This window comes from Gymnodraco acuticeps, unplaced genomic scaffold (assembly GCF_902827175.1).
Source record: "Gymnodraco acuticeps unplaced genomic scaffold, fGymAcu1.1, whole genome shotgun sequence".
Taxonomy (NCBI): domain Eukaryota; kingdom Metazoa; phylum Chordata; class Actinopteri; order Perciformes; family Bathydraconidae; genus Gymnodraco; species Gymnodraco acuticeps.
Genome location: NW_022990567.1, coordinates 304198 through 321516, shown reverse-complemented (window position 1 = coordinate 321516; position 17319 = coordinate 304198).

The window sequence follows — 17319 nt, the reverse complement described above, 5'->3', positions numbered from 1 at the left end:
TTGACACAACCAACCATGACATCCTAGTATATAAATTAGAAAGGTATGGTATCAGGGGTATATCATCATCATCATCATCATCATCATCATCATCTTTATTTAAAGAGACTCTTGGTCCATTATTACAAAACATACAAAACATAAATATAAATTAAAAAAGGCAGTTATACCAATGTTTCCACAGAGGTGACTGGTATCGTACAGCACTGAAACACGGATTTGACAGCAGCATAATGACAGAGTTATGAGAAACATTCAATCGACAGATTAATTTGTACATTAGATTTCTCAAAAGAGCATGGAACGTGTTGACTCGTGCATTACAGAACATTTCACTTGTATAGTTTTGGACTGGATTAAAAGCTATTTAAGCAATAGATAGCAGTATGTGAAGTTGGCAAATGACTATTCTTCATGTTTGGACATTGCTTGTGGTGTCCCCCAGGGGTCAGTGTTGGGTCCTAAATTGTTTATACTGTACATCAGGGGTCGGCAACAGGCGGACCGCGGTCCGGATCCGGACCCAGACGCCGACCTATACGGACCCGGACCTATAATCAATACATTAATAGGGGATTTCAATTTTGACGGGGCGATTATATTTTAACCGCCGCCGACAGGGGGCGAAAGAGACGACTGAGCGATACAGGGAGAGAAACACGGAAGAAGAGATGAGAGCGTGACAGAGAGAAGCAGAGAGGAAAGTGAGTGAAGAGAATAATTAGCGATACAGGGAGAGAAGACGGAGAGGAGAGTGAACAGGCGTGTTAGCGGCAGACAGGGAGAGACAAATAATTACACATGTCACTCTCCAAGAACAGGAAAGTGGACAGTGAGAATAGAGCTTTTAACCCTGAGTGGACGGACTCATTCATGTTCATCCTGCCCACTAGGAGCACAGAACCAGTGTGTCTCATTTGTTCAGAGACCGTGGTGCTCATTAAAAGTGCCAAAACACAAAGTGTTTGACCAAACATTCCCTCTCAAGTCAAAACTGAGGTCACAAAAAATAAGCAGTCTCAGAGCCCAATATGATCAGTCGACCAGGATCAAAATTAAAACTGAATATCGTTCCAGGGCAGGCTAACCGAGGCTAACCAATGAGCACCTGCATGTGTGTATGAGAATGGCCCTGACACAATTTCAGACCAGATTTACAAACTCCTGGCAGGACAATCTCAAGCTCAATTCTCGCACTGAATTAAAAAAAAGTGAGTGAGGGACTGCAATATAAGAGGGAAAGAAAGAGAAACTTTAAAACTGTTCAATTGTTATGATGTGTAAAGACAGATATTGTTCTATAATCGTCTGACACTGTTAAGTCATGATGTGAAATGGTTAACAAAGAAAAAGGGAAACTCAAGCTGCTGCTACACTTTATTTTATTTATCTAAAATTAAGCACTTTTAAGATGCACATATTTTCAAAAGCTATTTTATTTATTTTCTCTATTTTATTTTTAAATGCAGCCCGAGAGGAACATTACACATATCCACAGTATTTACTGTATATCTGTATAGTTCAATATTAATTGACAATAAATATTGTTGTTTTTGAACAGTCAGTTGTTGACTACATGCAGACGTTGATAAAGCTACAGGCTACTTCAATATATCCCACTAATTCATAAAGCAAGTTAAACATTTTGATGTTCCGGACCTTTGCATGGGGACATTTTCTCTAACTGGACCTCATTGAATTTTAGTTGAATACCCCTGCTGTACATCAATGACATCTGGTTTTGTTTGCTGATGATACAAATATATTCTGTTCTGGGGAGGATTCAGAACAGCTAGTGGAGAACATAGAAAATGAAATGCACAAATTAAAAACTTGGTTTGACAAAAATAAACTATCATTGAACTTGAGTAAAACAAAATTAATGCTGTTCGGTAAACATAGAACAAAAACACAAATGCAAATAAAAATAGATAGGGTTGAAATTGAAAGAGTCCATGAAATTAAATGTATTGGGGTAATAATTGATGACACAATAAGTTGAAAATTACATACAAAACATATACAATCAAAGCTGTCAAGAAGCATTTCCATACTAAACAAAGTAAAACAAGTTCTAGATCAGAAATCACTTCACATTCTCTACTGTTCACTAGTCTTACCATATCTGAATTACTGTGCTGAAATCTGGGGCAATAACTACAAAAGTTCTATACATGCAGTATCTATTCTACAAAAAAAAAGCCATACGAATCATTCACAATGCCAAATATCTTGATCACACTAACAAATTATTCCTGCATTCAAAATTGTTAAAATGTAAAGACCTGGTAGAATTCCAAATGGCAAAAATCATGTTTAAGGCAAATAATAAAGTTTTACCAGGAAACATCCAAAAAGTATTCACTCAATGAGTGGGGGGATATAGTTCAAGGAGACAATTTCAATTTGAAATTCATAGGGTCCGTACAACCAGAATAACTTGTTGTATCTCAGCCTGTGGAGTGAGACTATGGAACAGTGTGAATGTGTAGCTAAAGCGATGTCCAGACATTAACCAGTTCAAGAGGAAATACAGAGAAATTATTTTCTTGAGGTACAGGGATGGGGAAGGTGTTTGACTATGTGTATGTGTATATGTGTATATGTGTGAGTATCCCAGCTAGTGGGGAACGTTCTCACAACTTTGGCTAACGTTACCCATGGTTCTAATAAGGTTTTAAAGAAACGTTTTAATCTGATGTTCAAAGAACCTTTTTAGGATGTTTATTTTTTCAAATAATGTTCCTATAAGGTTTAAGGTTAACTAAGACATAACGTTTTAACTGCAACATTCAGAGGATGTTTTGAGGATGTTATTGAGGCCTGAGATGACAGAAAGTTTATTTATAAAACGTTCCTTTAATGTGATATGTTAACAAAGGTGGAACGTTTTGCCTGCAACATTCTAAGGATGTGTTTTGGACATTGTTGGGTAACACATTAAAGATGTTCTTTATAAAGCGTTCCCTAAATGTTACATGATAACTAGGGCTGTCAAACGATTAAACATTTTAATCAGATTAATCACAGCTTAAAAATTAATTAATCATGATTAATCACCATTCGAACTATGTCCAAAATATGCCATTTATTTATGTATATTGTTGTGGGAATGGAAAGATAAATGAAAGAAGGCGGATATATCCATTTAACATACAGTATGTATGTTTATTATAACATTTTTCTGCGTGTCAAAATGAAAGACAACCCACACACCTATCAATCATCAAACCGTGGGGTCTTAATTCATTACGTGTTGATTTCTATCAACGGGGAGTACTTCAGGAAAGTCGACAGAGGGGGGGGCAGCAGCAGCTAGTGGAGTACTTCGTGACCACAGAGTGTGAACGTTGTGATCAGCTGTTTCTCCAGTGAATGGGGGGGAGGGGAGTCTCCGTCCGCAGCCGGTTGGCGTAGTTTTGGCACAATTCCGTTGAACAGACCGACGTTAACAGCAGCCCTGTCTGTGCACACGGAGACCGACTCTGTCGTCCGGTGATCTAACCGCCTTCTGGAAAAGCTTCACAAGTACGTCGGTACGCAAATGCGCTTTGTGACACAAGTGACGGTACGCATTTCAGAGAGATTACGCACATAACCTGCGTACCAGTTATGTGCACCCCTGTACTACAGCAAAAGTATTCTCCGTCGGGACTTCCTGCAACAACACCACGCCGTTATCAAAGATGTTCTATTGAGAAGACGATCACTACGTGACAAAAGTTTTCAAAACCGTGGCTACTGAAATCAATCTTACTAACTGCTGTCTGTGCAATTTACTCCGCGCGAGTTGGCAGACTTTATTTTGCTTCCTTTAACATCATTTTTCATGGTGGGGCTAAGCCATTTCTTGGTATGGGTGTAGCCTACCCCAGCCATACCCTGGCGTTGCCACTGGTGGCACGTATGGGGCGGGCCATTCTGCACATGCGTTAAATGCGTTAAATATTTTAACGCAATTAATTCAAAAAATGAATTACCGCCGTTAACGCGATAATTTTGACAGCACTAATGATAACAAATAAAGAACATTCTCCAAGCAACATTCTGAAAATATTTTCAGGATGTTATGAGGCCTGAGATGACAGAAAGTGTTTTATAAAATGTTCCTTTAATGTGATATGTTAACAAAGGTGGAACGTTTTGCCTCCAATATTCTAAGGATGTGATTTGGACGTTGTTGGGTAACACATTAAAGATGTTCTTTATAAAACGGTCCCTCAATGTTACATGATAACCAAAGAAGAACATTTTGAAAGCAACATTTGGATAATGTTTTCAGGAGGTTATTATTTTTTTATAAAATGTTCCTGTGATGCGAAATATTAACAGGGTCAACGTCAGATTTATTTGTAGTGCGCTTTAAAAAACAAACTTGCTGCATTTGTTTGAAAAGGATGTTTAAAATAAATCTGATGTCACCACATTTTCGTTTTTAGAAAAAAAAACAAGCACGTAATTCATGATATTGCACATTTGGGAGGCGTGTGGCGTAATGGGTTGACCGTAGGTGTTCGGATCAGGGGAGCGCAGGTTCAAACCCCGCTGCAGTCAGCATGTTGTTGTGTCCCTAGGCAAGACACTTTACCCCAAATTGCTCCTGTGGGGATTAGCCACAGTATTGAGTATGTAAGTCGCTTTGGATAAAAGCGTCTAACAAGTGACATGTAATGTTTGCGTAGGCATGTCTGAGTTCCCAGCTAGACATTGTTGGTTCTAAAAACATTCTGAGAATGTTACCATTCATTGTTCTAGGAATGGTTTCATGGAGAAGTTTTATTTTGGTTCCTAGAATGTACTTCTGAAAGGTAGGATAGCGTTCTCTAAAAACATTCTTAAAATGTTTGGTGATAACATTGTTCGAACATTATACCCCAAGTGTTTTTGTTGTTTATGCACATATCTCTATGGTCATATGGAAAACCAAAGACAGACATATAGAAGAATGGACCGACTATCACTGCCCGTCCCTGAAACCCCTGTTAGTGGGTTAGTGCCCCCCCCCCCCCACCTGCCTGCTGGTCTGCTCTACACGGCTGGGAGCAATATCCAATCAACCACACCTGCAACCTGCTCATCAGCCACACTATGAAAGCCTGCAGCACTCATTCCCTGCCGGTTTGTTGTGTGCCGCTCTACCTTTTTACCAGCATATTCTTTGACAACTTTGCCTGCTTTTGCCTCACACTCATTTTTGTGTCTCTCCCAGGAGGAATCCAAGGCCTTCCACACTCCCAAGACCAGCCAGGCCTCTCTACCCACCCTGGAACAACTGTTTCCCACTGCCGCCATGACCAACCTCCACTCCCAGCTCCCCTTTTCTAATAAACACATGTTACTTTCACCAGCTGATTCCGAGTCATCCTTTTACATTTGTTAATAGTCAAATTCCAATAGTTAAGTAAACTATCAAAATCATCCTAATGACCACAGTGGTCAGTCCACTTACCCAGGAATTTTTAGTTGAACAATTACAGGAATATTATGTCTTTATGTTCTAATAATGTAAACATATTTTAGTATATTGTTACCACAGAACATTTGCATACTTTTTTTTAACATAAACCATGTTATCCTTCTCTAAAATAATAACATTCTGGCAACATAAAAAATCGAACTTGCAGCTGAAAATGTTTTAAGAACAGTAGGGCATAATATTCTAACAATGTTAGCAAAAACATTTTAAGAATGTTTTTAGCGAACGTTATCCTACCTTTCAGAAGAACATTCTGGGAACCAAAATAAAAGCTTCTGCTGAAAATGTTTTAAGAATAGTAGGGCATAATGTTCTAACAATGTTAGCAAAAACATTTTAAGAATGTTTTTAGCGAACGTTATCCTACCTTTCAGAAGAACATTCTGGAAACCAAAATAAAACCTCCCGCTGAAAACGTTTTAATTATAGTAGGGCATAATGTTCTAACAATGTTATCAAAAACATTTGAAGAAAACCTTCCTAGAACAATGACTGTAACATTCTCAGAATGTTTTTAGAACCAAACATTTCTAGCTGGGTATGTAGGTGTGTATATGTATATGTGCATATATGAATGTGTATGTATGTATATGTGTATGTACATATGTGTATATGTATATATGTCAATCAACAGGTGAAGCAGATTAATAATAATAAAAACAATAATAATTAATAATAATGATAATTATTGCAGATTATAGATTATCAAATCAGGTTTTATTTGTATAGCACATTTTTAAAATGATTTGTTGTCGAGCCAAAGTGCTGTACATGCAAATAATAAATAACACATTACTACAATCGCAAAACAGAAGACAATAAATTACAACAGCAAATATAAAACTCAAACACAGGGAAATGTCATGAGTCGTGCTCCGCTCTGACTAGAAGGCCAGGGAGAAGAAGTGAGTTTTTAGTGTTGATTTAGTGTTGATCCTTTTTACCACTCTTAATTGTCTTTTAAATCCCTGTAACTCTCCCTGTGTTGTGCAATCACCTACTCTATGTGAAAAGTTCCTTTCATTTTTCAATGATAAAGTCTTGGCCATCAGATGTTCACCTCCTCCTCTCACCTTAGACCCAGCAGTGTCTCCTGTGTGCTCAGCTGTCTTCGAGCAGTTTTACCTTGTTTCACTGCCCGAGTTATCTGATGTGATTAAAAAATTGAAACCTTCACAATACCCTAGACAGTATTCCTCCGAGACTACTGAAAGACGTTTTTACTACTATTGGGTCATATATTTTAACTTTGATAAATATCTCTCTCACCTCAGGCTGCGTTCCAACCTTTTTTAAACATGCTGTAGTGCAGCCTCTTATAAAAAAATAGAACCTTGATCATTCTGTTCTCTCCAACTTTAGACCTATTTTTAAGCTTCCCTTCCTGTCTAAAGTCCTATAGAAAGTGGTGTTAGCGCAATTGCAGTTGCACCTTGTTTTAAACTGCATATGAGAGAAGTTTCAGTCTGGTTTTAAATCACACCATAGCACAGAAACTGCTCTCCTAAGAGTTTTGAATGATCTTCTTTTAACTGCTGATTCTGGGAATTCTGCTGTGCTTGAGCTTTTAGATTTGTCTGCAGCTTTTGACACCATTGACCACCAAATTATTTGATCACGCCTTGAACTGTGTGTTGGAGTTTAAGGTAATGTCCTAAAATGGTTTCAATCCTATCTGTCAGAAAGGACCTTTTCTGTGCATCTCGGCCAGTATTCTCCAGCTGCAGCCCCACTAGCATATGGGGTCCCTCAAGGTTCTATCCTAGGCCCCATTTTGTTAAGTCTGTATTTACTACCTCTGGGGTCAATTTTTAAAAAGCATAACATTTCTTACCATTGCTTTGCAGATGATTTGCAGGTATACCTGCCTATAAAAGCAAATAAGGAATCTAGGATTGCCTTGCTTAGCTGTCTGAAAGACATAAAATCATGGATGGAAATCAACTTCTTGACTCTCAACGAAAATAAGACAGTAAATCAATCAATGTTTATTTATATAGCCCAATATCACAAATGTTACATTTGTCTCAGTGGTCTTCACAGTTTGTACAGAATATCAGTATGACAATACGACGACCTCTGTCCTTTGACCCTCACATCGTACAAGGAAACACTTCCAGAGAAAACCCCACAGTTTAAAGGGGAAAATGGGAGAAACCTCAGGGAGAGCAACAGAGGAGGGATCCCTCTCCCAGGACGGACATACGTGCAATAGATGCCGTGTGTACATCGAAAAGATAATACATTTACAACATAGGTAGACCAAATGTTTGGAAATGCATGTGTCTATAATAAGAAGATGAATCCACGAGGATGTCAGCAATCTTGTGGGAACCATCAGGGAAGTAGTATAGTGAGAGTCAGGCAGGACCGCAGAGACAGGTTCAGCCACGACTCGAAGTCCAGGACTCAGATCAAGTACTCAGGATAGAGGATCCAGGACATACGACCACAGCAACAGGATTAGCCTCGACTCAGGATCCCGGCGTATATATGGACACAAAAAATAGATTTGGGGGAAGCTGGGTTAATCGGAACATGAGAGTACACAGGTACAAACAGACAGAAAGACGGAGTAAGGTGCCCCCCCCCCCCCCCCAACAGTCCAAGCCTATAGCAGCTAAACTAACGTGTCTACATACATGCACTCCCTTAGGATAGGTTGAGGGAAAAGGATAGCAAGTAAGAAGTAGGAAACAGAGGTGGAGAGGCACACGCAGGGAGAAAGGTCCCCACTGGAACCTGAATTGGTTAGAGGTAAGGAGTAGGTCTGTGGCTACGTTCCACACTCCCCGGCCGGGCTAGGCCTTCTCTGCAACCTGTTACCCTCTAATAGAACCTCGAGAGGTCAGAGAGGGGAAAGGTTTTGGATAAAGTTTTAAATATAAGATCTAAGTTTTTAGGATTTAAGTGAAAGAGTAAGAACTCAAATGTATAGGTGAAGAGGCACAACGTATCTACGTCAATGCACTCTTATTAGATTATTTTATTTTATCACTATAAGCTTTATCAAAAAGGAAGGTCTTAAGTGTGCTCTTAAAAGCGGATAGGCTGTCTGCCGCCCAAACACAAACTGGAAGCTGATTCCAAAAATGTGGAGCTTGATAAGGGTTACGGTTGCTGTTTGTCTGCTCATTAATCTGTCTGTGAGTGTTTTCAGCTGTTTGTGTGTTTATGTAAATGAGCTGTGTGGTTGCTCCAACATCATTGGCTGCCCATCTCCTGGTCCGCCTCTGAAGATGGTGATTGGATTGACGTCGTCCAATCGCAGCGCACAGCCGGCGCACACCTGCTGGGGAGGAGTACAAAGGCCGCGGACTATCACCACTCTGGAGGCTCTGTATTGTGGGCCTCTCGCTACTTACTTTCGTTCTGTGGTTAACTAGTGTGATCTGGTGTGTTCTGGTGTGTTAGTAGTGCCTAGAGTAGCTTAGTTAGAGGTTAGAGTAGTTTACATAGTGCTTAGAGTAGCTTAGGTTTTTGTGACTGTTGCCTTTAGTTTAGCTGTGTGTTTTGTATCAATTCCCTGTGTTAGTCTGTACCACTTTTAAAGTGAGGTTTTGTTTAGTTCCTTATTTAGCGTGAGTGTTATTTCTTTGTATGTTGTTAGAGATTTAAAGGGATATCTGAACCGCTTTTCAAATCTCCGCGCGTCCCTATCAAGCTGGTTAATACAGGAAGGAATCCAGAGCTACCAAGTAAACCGTTAAACAATAATCTATTTTAATGGTAATATGACAATACAATACAATCATTACAATACAACATAATATATTACAATTATATTGTAATGGTTAAGGAGTATTGGTGGCTCACTCCTGCCCTGGTTCGCGTGCTGCGGAGATCCTTTCGCTCGGGGCAGCATGTGAAGAGAGGCCGAACGCCAGGGATCAACCGGAGATATGGCGGAGTAAGAAGGAGGGGTTAGGGGTTAGGTCAGCTGGTCATCTTTTCAGGTCATCTCATTGGGAGATGCAAAATATGCTGTATCACAGTGCCTCAGCGCTGGCCAGCAGAAAACCAAACGGGCTCACTTTACAACAAAAGGTCTCAAGGCCTGCATACCTACACCTCCCCCACAGAGCAATAAAACCCTGTTTACTCCAACCAGCCCAGAATGTTTATAGCCATTTTTAGTCCTTACATTTATGAAAGGACAAAACAGAGAAATCAATATAAAACACAAACACAGGTATTGTTTGAACAGTATTCACTTAACTGCTACTATTGATAACCACCAGAGAAACCCAAGGGACCTCTCTTAATATCACAAACACTGTAGCTAGATCTAAGTTGAATGCAAATCAAGACATGCTCTCACCTTCCCCCATCTTCCTTTGTCCTCAAAAACACATGTCAACAGGCCCCAAATCCAGCTCACAGTTTTACCCAAATTATTCCCATTTTAAGCTTATCCATAGTTTGCTAATATGAATACATACAAATATTACACTACAATGTACACAGACTCATTTTTAAGAGTCCTCCCTTTGTTTGGTTATTTGTCAACCTGTGCCCTTTTGGCCCTTTTATTTGTTCAGGCTGCACGCCTTCCATTTTGTTTACCGCTGCATGCTACTTAAAATAAATCACTTATAATTATACCAATACCAATCTGGTTGTGTTTATTCCCTTTAGTTCCCCTAGCCTAATAGGGAACGTAACAATAAGAAAAGGCTCTGGCTCCCATTGTACTTTTAGAGACTCTAGGAACAACCAACAACCGTGCATTCTTGGAACGCAATGCCCTAGTAGGACAGTAGGGTATAATGAGTTCTTTAAGGTAAGATGGCGCCTGCCCATTAAGGGCTTTGTAGGCGAGAAGAAGAGTTGTAAATGATATCCTGTGTTCTATAGGGAGCCAGTGTAAGGCAGCCAGAACAGGAGTAATGTGGTCCCTTTTTCTAACTCTAGTTAGTACACGTGCTGCAGCATTTTGAATCAGCTGAAGCGACTTAACTGACTTCTTGGTACACCCTGATAATAAAGAGTTACAATAATCCAGCCTAGAAGTAACAAATGCATGGACTAGTTTCTCTGCATCGTTTTGAGGCAAGATATGCCTAATTTGGCAATGTTGCGTAGATGGAAGTAGGCGGTCCTTGAGATTGATTTTATGTGGGCGTTAAAGGATAAATCCTGATCAAATATAACACCAAGATTCTTTACAGTCTCACTGGAGGCCAAATTAATGCCATCCATAACTAGTATATTGTTTTGTAGATTATTTGGGCCGAGTACAATAACTTCAGTTTTAGCCGTGTTTAACATCAAAAAGTTTAAGGTCATCCACGTTTTTAAGTCCTTGAGACAGTCTTGAATTTTATTTAGGTGATTGATTTCATCAGGCTTGATGGATAAATATAGTTGAGTATCATCCGCATAACAGTGGAAATGTACAGAATGATTCCTTATAATATTGCCTAGCGGAAGCATATATAGTGTGAACAAAATAGGTCCAAGCACTGAGCCCTGCACTCCATGGCTAACTTTGGTTTGCATGGAAGATTCATCGTTGACACACACAAACTGAGAGCGTTCAGATAGATGGGACCTAAACCAGCCTAAAGCAGTTCCTTTAATGCCAACTAAGTGCTCTAGTCTTTGCAATAGGCACCAGCACTGAAATCGAGCAAAACAATAATAGAGACAAGTCCCTTGTCAGAGGCTATTAGAAGGTCATTTGTGACTTTAACCAGAGCTGTCTCTGTGCTATGATGTGTTCTAAAGCCAGACTGAAAATCTTCAAATAAATCATTGTTTTTTAAGTAATCACACAACTGTTTTGCGACCGCTTTCTCAAGAATCTTTGAGAGGAATGGGAGATTAGAAATAGGTCTATTGGCTAAAACCTATGGATCGAGGTTGTGCTTTTTAAGAAGAGGTTGTATTACTACAACTTTAACTGATTGTGGAACATAGCCTGATAATAAAGACATATTCATAATATTTAATAAAGAAGTGCTAATTAATGGAAAAACTTCCTTTAACAGCTTAGTTGGAATCGGGTCTAAGATACACGTTGATGGTTTTGAAGAAAGAATCATTGAATTTAATTGTTCAAGGTTTATGGCTGAAAAGCATTCTAGTTCTCATTCATAACACTCCGTTCGATGTCTCACTATGGGATGCGCCTCATCGCGGAGCAAACAGAAGCATCAATCTCATTACGCCAATCCTGATTGGCTGGTGATCTTGATGTCAGCGTCAGGGAATTCACCCCCTATAAAGTAGCTTGTGCCACGACGCATGCGTCATTCAAACACCTCTTCTCGCTTCAGAGCACATCTCTATAGTAGCCGGACAAGCTTAACGGTCCACAGACTGAACCCAAATATAACCATTTCGGTCGACGGGCGCTCGCCGGCTACTCCTGCTTTGCAGGAAGACGGTAATACTAACGCCAGTTAGTATTGAAATCGGCCTCGCCGTTCTCTTTCCCCGGAAAGTACGGTAGGTCGGATTTTTTCAAGCTAGCAACACACCTGTTGCTAGCTCCCTCCCTCACTATCGACACCACGGTAGCGAGGACGTTTTTCTTTTCTCTTCCCCACGGAGGAGGAAAGGATTAAAGGAGTACTGTCACACCAGTCAGTATTCTCCGGGAATAAAAGACCCACACCGTCCTTTTCTCCGAATTACGGACAGGGTGGTAACAACTTTTTTCTCCCAACTTACCTGTTGAGAGCGGGTCCTCTCCACGCCACGAGGCGAACAAGATGGACGCCTCTCTCCCTCACACCAGAGGAGTCAGGGACTCGGTGGCTTGACTCTGAGGCTGCGGGTTGAAGATCTCGGGCACAGACACACACCAGGTCTGCTCGTCCTGCCTCGGGCTGGAACACGCCCGAGGCGCTATCGACAACCCCGGCTCGTGCGGACATTGTGTCCGCTTCACGGTGAAGAGCCTCCGCCAACGGCTAGCACGCCAAGTTAGCCTGTCGGAGCAGGACCCCCCCATGTCCACTGACCTGCCGGCCGGCAGTCAAGACGCGGGGGCGTCCGCCGCAGAGAGTGAACCCCTCTCCGTGTCGGTGTGGGGCTCATTATCTGCGATGGCTGCAGAACCGGAATCCCGCGCCCTGGCAGGCCGGGACCCGGTGACGGCAAGACACGCGGGAACGGGACCCCACGCTTTACCGAGCTGGGGCTCCCGGTTAGACCTCACCATGGTCTCACCCGCGGAGGATGTCCTCGAGCTGGACTACGATGAGGACGCCTCGGTGTTCCTCCTGTCCGAGTCGGATGAACATGAAGAGGACATCTTCATGTAATCGGCTCAGGCTGCAAAGCCTGGAGCGAGGGCTGCTCTCCTGGGCGATAGCACACCAGCTTCGCCCTGTCTGAGCATGGACCTGCAGGCCGTGTGTAAACGCGCCGCGGCCAGACTCGACATCCCGTGGCCTGAAATGGCCAAGGAGACCTCCAGGTCCCGCTACGAAGGGAAACATTTTCCCCAAGCAGCGCGGACGAAGAGGCAACTCCTTCCGGTCTTCCCGGAGATGTTGGATGAGGTGTCGGTCTTGTGGAGAGACCGGCCCTTCAGCAACAAGGTTCCAATCCAGGGTGCCTCCTCCCTAGACTGGAATGGAAAAGCTCGGCCTGCTCCGCATACCGCCCACGGAACCGCTGGTAGCGGCCCACCTCCTACCGAGGATGGGCCCGTCACCAAGCAGGAACCCCACGCTGCCAGCAAAGTTGGACCGATTTCAGTCGACAATGACTGAACGGTCCTACAAAGCCGCAGCGTTGTCCGCCAGGGCCCTGAATGTGTCCTCGCTGCTAACCGCTTCCCAAGCGGAGCTCTGCGAGGACTTGTCGGGTAACCCGGGGGCAGCCACTCTGGACGAGATGGCAGCGGTCATGGACATTTGTCTCCGTGTCCAACGCTGCGCCGTCCAGGCCATGGGCAAGGCAATGGGGATCATGGTGGTGCAGGAAAGAGCGAGATGGCTCAACCTCACCAACCTCCCAGACCGGGAAAAGGAGGATGTGCTGGATATGCCCATCGTTCCCGAGGGAATTTTCAGCTCCGCTCTCGCCTCCATGCAAAGGAGGTGTGAGTCGAAAAAGAAGGAGGACGAGGCACTCCACCTCTGCCTCCCTCGAAGGGTCCAGCCGCTGCCTTCGCAGCAGCAGTCCTTCGCCCAAGCTGCCTCGAACCCTGCTCGGTTTAAAACACCGAAGACGCAGAGGTCGCAGCCCGCCCCGAGTCCCCAGCCCAGGCTAGAGACGAGGGCGAGCTGGCCTAGAAAATCTCCGGTTCCGGCTGCAGCTCAGGCGCAGCCAACCCAGAATTTCGGCCAGCAGTCGAGGAAGAAGAAGCGAGCGGCGTGACAGCCCCTCCTTCTCCCCTCTGTGACAGAGCTGGAAGTCCACGGTTCCCCAGCTCTAAATGTGTTCCCGCCGCCTCGAGAGATGCCTCAACACCATCCTCAAGTCCGCACAAACACATGTCACACATTTGTTGATTTTTCTGTCATAAAACATTTGCCGCTGACGCATCCAGGCTTTAGGCCGAGGGCGCAGCTCAAAAAAATGAAAAGAAAAACAATAAAACCAATAAATAGCCCTTCAACTGTTCCCCTTCTGAGAGCAGCTACGGCATCTCTCAAAAGGCGGATTACAGGCGGGCCTGTGAAGGTACCACCGCCACGCGCATGCGCAGTGCCGGCTGGGGCTTTAAAGGCACCACCGTCACGCGCATGCGCAGTGCCGGCTGGGGTTGTGAAGGCACCACCGTCATGCGCATGCGCAGTGTCGGTGGGGATTGTCGAAAAGGGGCACCACTGTGTTCAGACACTAGAGGGCCCTATAACACAACAAATAGAGACTCAGAGGGGAAGAGACGTGACATCTCCACTGGCTCTAAGGAGCATGCAGTGGAAGATGCTCACATCATCTGCTTGGGTTTTCAAGACAGTAACACAGGGCTACAGACTCCAATTCGCTGTCACCCCCCCCTCGCTTCTTGGGCATTCTGCATTCGCAGGCCCGAGGAGAGTCAGCCCATATTCTGGAGAGAGAAATTCTCTCACTCCTAGAAAAGAGGGCTATATCTATTGTACCCACCGAGCAGAGTCAGGGCGGCTTCTATTCCAAGTACTTCCTCGTTCCCAAACGGGGAGGGAACGGAATTCGGCCAAATTTTATTTATTTATTTTTATTTATCCTTTATTTATCCAGGAATGTCCCATTGAGATACAAGATCTCTTCTTCCAGGGAATCCTGACCAACACGGCACACAACAAGTTTCAACATAAAACAAGGGCATTAAACAAAAAACATACAATTCAAATATAAATACAGAAGGCCATTTGTGCAGTGGCAAGAAGCATAATCACATCAGCAATAGCATCAGGTAAAACAGTTACATGTTTCATGACGGGCTAATCGTAGCATACCTTTAAAAGCATTTACAGTAGGAAGTGCCTCTAGACAAAGTTTTACTTGCAGCGTATTCCATAAAAAGGGAGCATAGTGGGAGAATGCAGCTTTACCAAGCTCTGACTGCATCAAAGGAACATTTAAAAGCATCCCATTTGCTGCTCGTCTGGTATTAAAAAAGCAAGTATAAAAGGACAGAAGTCTGAAGATATATAAGGGCAGCTTACCTAGCAATGATTTAAGGATAAAAATCAACATGTGTGATTGTCTTCTTTGGTAAAGAGAGGACCATCCTAGGGACTGATACAAAGTGCAGTGGTGGGTGCGAGAGCCTGCACCCGTTACAAAACGTATAGCAGTATGGTACGCAGAATCCAGCTTTTTAAGCAGGGAGGAAGGAGCATGCATATAGATCACATCGCCATAGTCTAATACAGACAGAAAGGAACTCTGCACAATTCTCTTCCTGGCTTCAGACGGGAAACATTTCTTTAAACGGAAGAAAAAGCCCAGTTTAGGTCTAAGTTTTCTCATTAGGTTCCCAATATGAACATCAAAGGCCATCTTTTCATCAATCCATATGCCCAGATATTTGTAGGATGCTACTTTGTCAAGGCATGTCCCTTCCAGTGTCAGAATCGGAGGGACAGCTGTATTAGCTCGAGAGCGAGAGAAGGTCATGTACTTGGTCTTTTTTGCATTAAGGACCAGTCTTAGCCTTAGCAAGGAGTGTTGCAGTGTATTAAAAGCATCCTGTAGAAGCTCTATGGCCTGAGTTAAAGAGGAAGCCACTGTGTAAACAACTGTATCATCGGCGTATAAATGAAACCGTGCTGGGTTTATCCCATTTCCTAGTTCATTTATAAAGAATAAGACAGGGGCCAAAATAGAACCTTGTGGAACACCTTTGTTTACAGTAAGAGCAGCTGAGGTATAATCTTCTACTGAGACACACTGAGTTATTTCAGATAGATAGTTTTTAAACCAGCTCAAAGCCATTTTGCCAAGACCTATGCAGCCAAGCCTCTGCAGTAGCAATGCATGATCCACAGAATCAAAAGCTTTAGACAGATCAACAAACAATGCTGCATGTGTTTTTTCTTGTCTATTGCTTCAATTATGTCATTTGAGACTAGCATAGCCGCTGAAGTAGTACTATGGCCTGATCTGAAGCCTGACTGAGACTAGTTAAGAATATTATGGTCAGTTAGAAACTTTTTCAGTTGTTCGTTTACAAGAGATTCAAAGACTTTGGCCATTACAGACAGTCTGGAAATAGGGCGATAATTATAAAATTAGCCTACAGTAGAGACACTTTACAGCAAATACAACAGCACAGATTGTTCAGAATATCAGTATGAGAAAAACGACACCCTCTGTCCTCCAGGGATGTACACAGTTTAATACTGGCAACTTCTTATTATGGGAAATATGAAAACGTCTTTTAAAACTACAATTCCCAGTAGAGACGTGCCAGCATGTGTAGTTCTGGGAACGGGGTGGGGGAGGGGGGGACGCGGTGGACCCGTTCAAATCCAGTTTTGGACAGTCTGCCGTGGTCCCATCCCATTTCATGGGTATTGTTCTGCACGGACATTTTAGTGAGCCGGACTGCCGGTCTTCGCCTCCCGGGCATGAAGCTGTTTACATGTGTTTTGAGATGCTAAATAAAAGTCTAGCTAATAACTAATACGTTTGCACTGTGGACCAACACTATACATTGACGGGGAAGGGGGTAGTAATAAAGATAACACCATTTTACACAACATAACAGAAATAATATCGATAGCAGCGTCCCTAGCAACCATCTTGGTAACAATGAAAACGTTGTATAGACACAATTTCCTGAAGTAATCTTCGTAATAACTAGCAAACTAAAGATCATGTACACCCACTGCACACATAATCTTAAATAACAACTCATATTTCTCGCATGAAATGACATCAAAACGCATTTTAATGACCAAACTAACCTTAAAATAGGCATTTTACACCGAGAATAAAATGAAGGTCGGCCATGTTTTTTTTTCTGCAGGGAGAAATTTGAAGATCACGTGACATAGAAGCCAGCCATTGGAATGAATGGTGAAAAAAAACGTAGGCATCTTACAATTTCAGAGGCGTTTTTGTAGATATACTACGTCCTACGTTGTGGACCAACGTAGTTATTACACGTTTTTTTGTGAGACTGGGTTGGAATATCTCCAGGTGGAGAAACTAGACTTGAGCTCCGCCACCGCCATGATAGTCTTGTTAGTAAACAACACAAACACGCCCACAGCCCGTCTCCGCATGTGACACAGGAAGTATCTAAGTACATTTACTCAAGTACTGTACTTAAGTACAGTTCTTATCTCTGTTCGCCTGGCTGTTGACTATATAAAAAAAACTAACGCAGTAACGCACCATGTAGTAACGGTAACTGAGTTACTAAATTTAAAAAGGTAATGCGTTAG